Genomic DNA, 10299 nt, shown 5'->3' with positions numbered 1-10299 from the left:
TATTATATATAGTGAGTATCTCGATCGGATTGAACATATGACACAGTGTATCGGCCATTCGCAATGATGCGGTTGAAAATAACACAATGGGTCCCAGTTGCGCTCTCCAGTGTCTATAGTCTTTCGGGTATCATGTGCTCCTTGTGACCGTCATCTATAGTTGTTTCCGCAGTAATCTTCCACCTGAGCTCTGGTTTGTAATCCTCGGACATGGCACAGATGCGCTCGCGCTCGTCGGTTGTGCGGTTCATCCTCTGTGAAGTTGTGCCTTCAGAGATAGTCATAAACAAGTAATCAGTCCCGTGTAACTACATGTATTGGAACAGTATGCGACGTCACTGGACACCAACGAGGGGAACGCGATCATGTACGCTGACATGGATATTGTGTTCACGCCGAACAAGGTTCCTGTAGTGTATGCCAAGCACAGTATGTGTTCGTGGCCTAAACTATGCCATCTGTTCACACACTCCCACTGCGATCTAGACAGCCTGGATCCGCAACTGGCAAAAGTGATAGTCAACCACTTTATCTGTTTTCTGTACACTTGACTCGTTTCTTTCACGAAATAGAGCCTCAGCCGAAACCCCACCCATGTTAAAAAATATATAAAAACGAGCTCCGCGGTCAACATGCACCGACATTCAAACGAGTGTCTCAGACATAGGATCCGCAGACGGTAACATTATAACATGAATAAACAAGATAAATCCCCATGGTCACCTAGTGCTCTTGGACGGTACGCAACCGCGATCGAATGCTCCCTCGAAAAAGGAGGTCCTGTATGAGAGATTAGCAGAATTCGCCAAGACGGCCGATCCATTCACTGTGACTTTCAAGGTCATGATGTCTAACAGGTTTCTGTATAGACAGTCAATGACTGGTGGGGGAAGCAGTTGGTGTCTGGCTATGCTTCATTATGTGCACAAATACCCTCAGGACCACTGCGATTATGCTAAGGATCTTTACATCACTGCTAATACAATCGTAGACTTTCGGGATAAGTTACGCAAAGCTTCAGGTGATCCGCTTTATCCGAAATCATATGCAAATGCTGACAACGTGGAATTAGCCGAGGACAAATACGAACTGTGGTTCGCCTATGAAATGGACCACGATTTCACAATGAGGACCAAGGTCGAGCCTACAGCTAAGTGTCCTAGCAAGACCGCCCGTGTCTTGAGAGAAGGTGTTGTGGATATAGAACCTGTGTGGAAGATGATGAAAGAGATAACAGGTTACATCTGCCTAGGCGCCCTGGAGGCCGCTCAAAAGGCCACTGAGAGGGCCAATACAGCAGAGAGGCCCGGCGCCGCTGAGATCTCAGACAATGGTGAGAGCACTGACACAGCTGAGAGGGGCGACAACGGTGAGAGCGTGGAAAACGCTGGGAGGGCTGAAATGGCTGTGAGCGCCGACACAGCTGAGAGTGGCGACAACAGTGAGAGGACCGATAACTCAGAGAACGAGGACACCTCGGAGAACAACGACACCTCCGAGAGCGAAGACACCAGCGTATTGCACCCGAGAACACGAAAAGTCTTCAGAATGCCGACGAAATCAACACGTTACACGACACTTTAACCCTGATTTCTCCAAGTGTAAAAACAATATGAGTCATACATAATGTTTGTACTCTTTTATTGTTGTCAATAAAACCCGTGATAAAAATGTCTTTCTTTGTGCATGTGTGGTGTTTTTTCCAAAAATACAATAAACTGTACAATCATTGGATGCATCGTTCGTTAATTTGTACAGAATACATTCAGAGAAAGTGAAGAGTGTTGCAAATCGTGACAATAACCAACAGCTTAACAAGAAATGACCGTTGCCTTTTGACAGCACCACCTCTGGGTTCAAGTTTATGTGAGTTAGGATGAGCTGGTGCTTCCACAGGCACAAAAAGTACAGTGCTCACCACGAAACCGTGTCGATGACTTTGTATATGCCTTATTCTGATGCTCGTAATGTCTTAACTGCATGTGTATGTACATGTGTATGGTTGTGAGGAAGAGGAGCTTCATTTAGTGACTTTGAGTTTCAAGCAGCTACTATTTCAGGGAATAAAGCATCTGTGATCCAAGACTTATTACGGAGGGCAGGCTTTCAAAGGCATGACCGACAATGATTGGTAAGGGATAGGGAAAAGCCCAAGGGGAGGAGGTTGGATGAAGAAAGCCTATGTACTTCATGAAACACAACCAGATACTTAGAGGTTGTTCATTTTTCTTGTTTTGCTGTTTCTCTGCAGCTGCGAGTGTCACGGCTGGCGGGTTGAGCCGTGTGGTGTGGAGGAAAAGGAGGACCCAAAATGCAGACAGCCGACTGATGATATGAGTGAGAGTTTATTTACAGGTGACAGTGGCAGGAACAGACAACGAATCATGAGACATACTAACGGAAACCTAAACTGGGAAAACTAAAGAGCAACTAGAAATCCTCAGGACACGAGGTGAAAGGCAGAGAGACGCAGACTGACGGAGGATACCAAAAACGCAGAGATACACGGATGAATGCAGATGAACGCAGACGAGCCGACAACGAACACAGACCGACACCCACTAAATATACACACGCAAGGTAATCAGGTAATCACACACAGGAGGGAAGAACAGCTGAACCTAATACACATGAGGACCGGAGGAGACAAGCTGAACACAATGACAACAGACACAGACTTTCAGAACAAAACAGGAAATCTAGGACCCGAACCGGACACAAGGGGGGAGGACACAGAATAACTAGAACAGAGGAAAATAATCACAAAACACAAAACGCTAGGTCAACGACCCAGGACCATGACAGCGAGGGATTGCTCTGAACTGGAGAAAACATCAGAGACGTCGAACAGAGGGAGGATCGGTCTGTGCTTTGCACTGACAACAGCTCCGCTTGCTTGGTTTTATTTCCTTGTAATCCAGCGATGCATTTGCAGAAGTAGACCTTTCAAATTAAATTATGAGACTGAGATTCTTTGCTTCTGAAATTTATTACAGGGTTCAAATAAAGGCTTACACTGCCACAATTACCACTGTATTTGTATTGTGTTGTGCTCAACATATCAGCTACATAGGCCACTTTCTGTAAGACGTTACAAACATTCGTGGTTATAATCATAAGAATACATACTCTCACACGCACACAAACAAGGTATCAGGAAAGTATCCCTGCGTATATTCGTACACTTTCAGATAGTTTATTTGAAAGCAGGCGACATGTGGTTACATTTGTGGTTATAATCGTAAGAATACAAACGGTCACACAAGCAAACAAGGTTAAGAATGCATATTCTTCATAATCATCAGTGCTGTACAACACTACGCATACATTCTTTGATACATGCAAACTATTCCATGCATTGAAAGAGATTACGCTAACAGGCTGTCCTTCTGCTGCCTCTGCGGTCGAGGAGAGCGAATAGGAAGCAGAGAGCCTCTATGGTCATACTGCTCGCTTGACTGTGGGGACCAACTTTTCCTTGTCCGTTTCATGTGCCAAAATGCCCCCATCGCAATCGCGAGCACGGTGGCTAGTATCAGCCCCAGCCCCAACAATATGCTCATGCAAGAGCCCCCGGTGATGCAGCCAAGCCCGTCCGAAGCCCTTATCGCCGACTCGGGACGATTTTCGATGCCCTTGACAGACCCGTTCGAGGGGTTGGGTACATGGCGGTACATCAGTCTGTTGTCAAAGTAAGCGCTGTGATCTTCTTTGCTCCGAAAGCAAAAAGCTTTGCAAGACTCTGCTTCCCTGACGTGACACGACGTGATGTTTTCCGCTGCCCAGGGACCGTGTAGGGCTGTGTGTCCGCAATCGGCTCAGTGAACTCCTTCGGTGGCGACATAATTTTCTCTAACCACGTACTCAGAGGCGAAGTTTCCACCAATGGTAGTAGCGAAACACCCGACCGCGAAATTGTCCGCATTGACAGTTACCGTGCTCGGGGGAGACTCAGAGAACTCCACTTTGGTTCCGTGTTTTTCAACAGTCCACGTGACTTTGGTCAGCTTAGGACCCCGCCGAGTCGAGTCCGCAAAACAGGTAAAAGTGGAATTGGCTCAGTCTAGGATTACGCGTGGGTTGTCTGCAATGGTGACATTTATGTCGTGTTCAGAACTGTCGATTGAGGTCAAAATGAACAGTCTGTATGGACCGGTGTCGCTTTCAGTGAAGTTGTAAATGACGAGGTTGGTGTTCCAAGGGGCTCCTGGGGAATCGAATTTCTCGCCATCTTGGTACTCCGGGTTCAGGAAATCTGGACGTGGAGCCGTCAAGTAAAAATAATAGACTTTTTTCCAGTTTGAATACCAGTAGATGACCGGGTCTCAGCCACCCGGATAAGGTAATCCGGGCACCACGCAGGTGGAAAAGGGTTTGCAGAACACATTGTTCGCGGCTCCAGGAACGAGAAGCAGTAAACTCACAAAGAAAAACATTGTGCTTCGCATCCAGTTCTAAATGCAGGCACTTATTTCAGTCTATCGCAAAGCCGACTGAGATTCCTTCCCGACCGGCGTATATATCCCATCCTACGTGTACTGACCGGGGTAAGGCCGCACCGACCGAGGGCTGTTTTCTGACCAAGGGCTGTTTTCCGACCAAGGGCTGTTTGTTTCTGCAAACGTGGGATAGAGCAACCATTAGTGACATACGCAACAGGGTAGTGCGTTTTTAAAACGCCCCCCTGTGGCAGTATTTTTTTTTTTACAATGTCAACAAACTGTCTGTGTTTCAGGAGCTCAGTGCTGTACAGCGCCTCCTGTGGACGAACGTGATAGAGCCTGCCTGAAACTAGGAGAAAAATTTAAATGGGCGTGGTATCCGCGGAGGGAAATGATGATGTACGGGGGGCATACCATTAGGGACATGCGCAACAGGGGGGCGTTTTTAAAACGCCCCCCTGTGGCTGTATTTTTTTTTACAATATCAACAAACTGTCCATGTTTCAGGTGCTCGATCCCTTAACAGCGGCCTCCCATGGATGAACATGATAGAGCCTGCCTGAAACTAGGAGAAAAATTGAAACGGTAGTGGCATTCAGGGAGGGAAACGTGGGTGTACAGGGCGGGAGAGCCAACCCTGATGCGCGGCCTGTGAAATGCTACCCAGGGGTACTCTGGGACCCCCGGGGTCCGGAGCTGCCCCGATGGGGAGCACGAGGGTTAATCCCTCCTTGTATTTAGAGAACCACCCCTAGTATGACATTTTGGCGCATCAGCTGTAGTCTGTTATGTTGAAGTTGCCTCGTTCTAATGTTTTCTCTGAGGCTGCTGTACAGGGAGTGCAGAATTATTAGGCAAGTTGTATTTTTGAGGAATCATTTTATTATTGAACAACAACCATGTTCTCAATGAACCCAAAAAACTCATTAATATCAAAGCTGAATGTTTTTGGAAGTAGTTTTTAGTTTGTTTTTAGTTTTAGCTATTTTAGGGGGATATCTGTGTGTGCAGGTGACTATTACTGTGCATAATTATTAGGCAACTTAACAAAAAACAAATATATACCCATTTCAATTATTTATTTTTACCAGTGAAACCAATATAACATCTCCACATTCACAAATATACATTTCTGACATTCAAAAACAAAACAAAAACAAATCAGCGACCAATATAGCCACCTTTCTTTGCAAGGACACTCAAAAGCCTGCCATCCATGGATTCTGTCAGTGTTTTGATCTGTTCACCATCAACATTGCGTGCAGCAGCAACCACAGCCTCCCAGACACTGTTCAGAGAGGTGTACTGTTTTCCCTCCTTGTAAATCTCACATTTGATGATGGACCACAGGTTCTCAATGGGGTTCAGATCAGGTGAACAAGGTGGCCATGTCATTAGTTTTTCTTCTTTTATACCCTTTCTTGCCAGCCACGCTGTGGAGTACTTGGACGCGTGTGACGGAGCATTGTCCTGCATGAAAATCATGTTTTTCTTGAAGGATGCAGACTTCTTCCTGTACCACTGCTTGAAGAAGGTGTCTTCCAGAAACTGGCAGTAGGACTGGGAGTTGAGCTTGACTCCATCCTCAACCCGAAAAGGCCCCACAAGCTCATCTTTGATGATACCAGCCCAAACCAGTACTCCACCTCCACCTTGCTGGCGTCTGAGTCGGACTGGAGCTCTCTGCCCTTTACCAATCCAGCCACGGGCCCATCCATCTGGCCCATCAAGACTCACTCTCATTTCATCAGTCCATAAAACCTTAGAAAAACCAGTCTTGAGATATTTCTTGGCCCAGTCTTGACGTTTCAGCTTGTGTGTCTTGTTCAGTGGTGGTCGTCTTTCAGCCTTTCTTACCTTGGCCATGTCTCTGAGTATTGCACACCTTGTGCTTTTGGGCACTCCAGTGATGTTGCAGCTCTGAAATATGGCCAAACTGGTGGCAAGTGGCATCTTGGCAGCTGCACGCTTGACTTTTCTCAGTTCATGGGCAGTTATTTTGCGCCTTGGTTTTTCCACACGCTTCTTGCGACCCTGTTGACTATTTTGAATGAAACGCTTGATTGTTCGATGATCACGCTTCAGAAGCTTTGCAATTTTGAGACTGCTGCATCCCTCTGCAAGATATCTCACTATTTTTGACTTTTCTGAGCCTGTCAAGTCCTTCTTTTGACCCATTTTGCCAAAGGAAAGGACGTTGCCTAATAATTATGCACACCTGATATAGGGTGTTGATGTCATTAGACCACACCCCTTCTCATTACAGAGATGCACATCACCTAATATGCTTAATTGGTAGTAGGCTTTCGAGCCTATACAGCTTGGAGTAAGACAACATGCATGAAGAGGATGATGTGGACAAAATACTCATTTGCCTAATAATTCTGCACTCCCTGTAAATGCGAATATATTTACTGTGGGTTTTGCTTGAAAAAGCTTTACGTTGTGAAAAACTAAAATCTGGAAATTAGAATTGTTGTGCCTTATTTTGTGGATCTTTTTACATATATTCCTTTTGAAAATACTAAAATTTGTATATTTATTTATTTTTGTTTGTCTGATAGCATTTATTTATAAAATAAATCGGACATTTCAAACAGTTACTCGCTACTTACTCAGTACTTGAGTAGGCTTTTCACCAAGTACTTTTTTACTCTTACTCGAGTAACTTTTTTGACGACTACTTTTCACTTTTACTTGAGTAATAATATTTTAAAGTAATGATACTCTTACTTGAGTACAATTTTTGGATACTCGACCCACCTCTGGTTGGTGTGCCGTCTCAGTCGAATCAGAACGCCAAATCTTCTCCCTCTGCGTCGGCGTTTGCGGCCTCCAGGGCCAGGGAACAAAGGCGTCTCAGGTGAGATGAATGGGGGGTCTGCAAACGGAGGGTCCGTGTTGCAAAGCTTGAACTCCGGAAAGTGATGACAAAGTCTGTCTTTTCTGTCCAGTAAGGTTTGTCGGTCGTACACAAGGAGACATGTGCTACTCGTGAAAAAATAAAGGAAAAGGAAAATTAAACACAAAAACCAGCTGTTGCTTGGGGGAGCTCGCGACGAGGCTGCCATACTCGGCGCCATCTTGCCATCTTGTTGATGATGATCCCCGACCCGGAGTGGGCACTCCACCCTTTTCCGGCTGAGAACCATGGCCTCAGATTTGGAGGTGCTGATCCTCATTCCCGCTGCTTCACACTCGGCTGCGAACCGTTCCAGTGCGAGCTGGAGGCCCTCACCCGATGAAGCCAACAGAACCACATCATCCGCAAAAATCAGAGATGAGATTCTGAGGCCACCAAAGTGAAAGCCCTCCGCCACTTGGCTGCGCCTAGAAATTCTGTCCATAAAAATTATGAACAGAATCGGTGACAAAGGGCAGCCCTGGCGGAGCCCATCACCCACCGGGAACGAGTCCGACTTATTGCCGGCAATGCCGGCAATGCGAACCAAGCTCTTGCAACGGTTGCATGAACCCAAGATGGGCAATTTTTTGAACTGGGGTGGGGGTTCCAGCAACCTGTCCCATGGTGGAGAGTGCACCTCAGTATCATCCCATGATATAAGGGACCGTCAAAGTAAATCAGTAAACATAACAACAAGACACAGACTTGACACTGAGACAAAGAGACATAACTGACCAGGGAGGCAGAGGGAACATGAAGACAAGTGTGACATGATGAGGAACACGAGAAGGACAAAATAACAGAAACCACAATCAACAAGACTAAAAAGCCAAGTTGACAATATTCAGAACATAGAGAAAAAGAAAACCATCATTCTGCTTTATTTCAGGTGTTATACGAGTGTAGTGTTACATGATTATAGCTATATGATTACAGTATTACATCATTGTAATGTTACAGTATACGTTATTACAGAATCACATTAAATTAAAAACAAACAAGAAACATAAACACAGCATATGCAATCATTATTCACTTTCTCTCAACTGATGTATTGTTGGAGGTAATTCTGCCCGCGGTGGAGGTTTTTGCAACCACAGAGGTCTTCTTTGCGGACACGGTGGAGGTCTTTCCGTCTGGAGTGGAGGTTTTTGCAACCACACAGGTCTTCTTTGCGGACACGGTGGAGGTCTTTCCGTCTGGAGTGGAGGTTTTTGCAACCACAGACAATATCTTTGCACTCACAGTGGAGGCGTTTCCACCTGGAGTGCAGTTTTTTGCAACCACAGATGTAGTCTTTGCATCCATAATGGAGGTCTCTGCTTCCAGATGTCAGAAGTCCGTTAGCGTGAGATCAGCAGGAGCCTGAAAGGAGCACAGAGGACACTTTGAGTGCACAGAAATGAGTGAAGTGCAGTACAGTACCAGAAACACGAGGATCTGAGCAGATTTGCTTTATTTTTTATTTTTTTGGTTTATTCACCGATCAGCTGACAGCATCTTGAAGCTAATCAGCTGACTGCATCAAGTTAAAGTGGTAAGTTGAGCCTCTCAGTGTAAGTCTGCTTGTTTCCGATCCACAAACAATTAATTTACAGTTTTGATGCTGTCTGATGTCTCAGAGAGCTTTGAAACTTTTAAGTCTTTAAATAAAACTTCGTTTCTTTTTTTCTGTCAGTGAAAGTAGAATTGAGAATTAACCTTCAGTAAATAAGTCTCTGTGAGTCATGTTAAGTAGAACTGGAACCACGTAAGCTAGCACAATATATTTTTTGAGATATGAACCCGGAGTTGTATTTACATTTTATGCCATTAGCTTGTCCTAGGTCATGGTTTCCTTCTACATATAGCTTTGCAAAAATTGCATAAAAAGCAGCAACAAAAACATAATATTCCAGAAACATGCTTTGCCGATCCAATCAGCTGTTCATAACACTTCCTACATTGGAATAGACGTCAGCGCGAACTATCGCGTGTCCGCCATTACCTGCCGTAAATTGGAAGTGACGTCATTTTCGCGGAAAATTTAGTTTTTTTTACTTTCAGGGCCTTATAAGCCTACACTGGTGTTTTTAAAAGTTTTGTTTGACTTTATGCTTTTCTGAATAGTTTCTGGGATGCTTAGGACTCAAATCGCACTGCTGGAAATAGTTTATTTTGATGCACATGCTGGGTTTGGTTTTTTTTTGCAAATTTGCATTATAATATTTATTTTCATTTTTTCCTGCAGTATATAACAATTGGTGTATTTCAAAAATAAAACTATGAAGACACTCAAAAAAATGTTCCCGTGGTGGGAAACTATTTTGTGCAACTTTTTTGTATTTACAGTTTTGAGGGATAAGCCTCTTAAATTTCTCTAACTAGAAATATATGTAAAAAAAAAACCCTAAAAATGATTTTCAATTTTTTGTAGTTTATTGCACTGTTTTGCAATTTATGTAGTTACTATGGACTGAATGCATACATATTATTAAAATTTGGGCTATCACGGTTGTATTGATGCATAGCAACTTGAAAAGCTCCCACAAATGGCTCCACAGCATGTAAAAATATAAAGCTCTGGTGGACTTGGTTCTATGGTAGATCTTAAAGGGTTAATGTGCATAAAACTTTCGTTTTTCATGAGAGTAAAATGAAATAAAAAATAGCTTATTAAGCTGAAGGTTTCTAAGTTGTGTCTTAAAAAGAGAATAAACCTGATTTAAATAGCCATCCACTATTCATGAGCAGGATCTGTTTCACAGAGTAACAATGATGAGAATATTTCAGATGAGAAATGATGAAGTGAAAATCTGTCACCTTACTCACTTTGGAGAGTCACCTGAGGCTCGTGGTCGTCCAGAGAAAAGGCTCTTTTGAGACTTGCCCTTCAGCAGGTCACAGCTTTATATTCAGGTGGATGGGGAGGAGGTAATAAGAATCTTTGTTTCTCTTTTCCCATTGGCTGTT

The 10299-nt window shown here is 44.2% G+C and overlaps 1 long non-coding RNA gene across 1 annotated transcript; it reads right to left on the bottom strand.

The window, feature by feature from the left end:
• Positions 1–8199: 8199 nt before the first annotated feature.
• LOC120724424 lies at positions 8200–10223 on the bottom strand. Its single transcript, XR_005693923.1, has 2 exons — positions 10159–10223; positions 8200–8712 (listed from the first exon to the last, which is right to left on the bottom strand). It is a non-coding gene; the product is annotated as an uncharacterized LOC120724424 (long non-coding RNA).
• Between the last annotated feature and the right edge of the window lie 76 nt (positions 10224–10299).

This window comes from Simochromis diagramma, unplaced genomic scaffold (assembly GCF_900408965.1).
Source record: "Simochromis diagramma unplaced genomic scaffold, fSimDia1.1 OVJJ01000363.1, whole genome shotgun sequence".
In the NCBI taxonomy this organism is placed as follows: domain Eukaryota; kingdom Metazoa; phylum Chordata; class Actinopteri; order Cichliformes; family Cichlidae; genus Simochromis; species Simochromis diagramma.
Note: the sequence above shows the minus strand (reverse complement) of the source record. Positions and strands in the feature narration are given on the sequence as shown.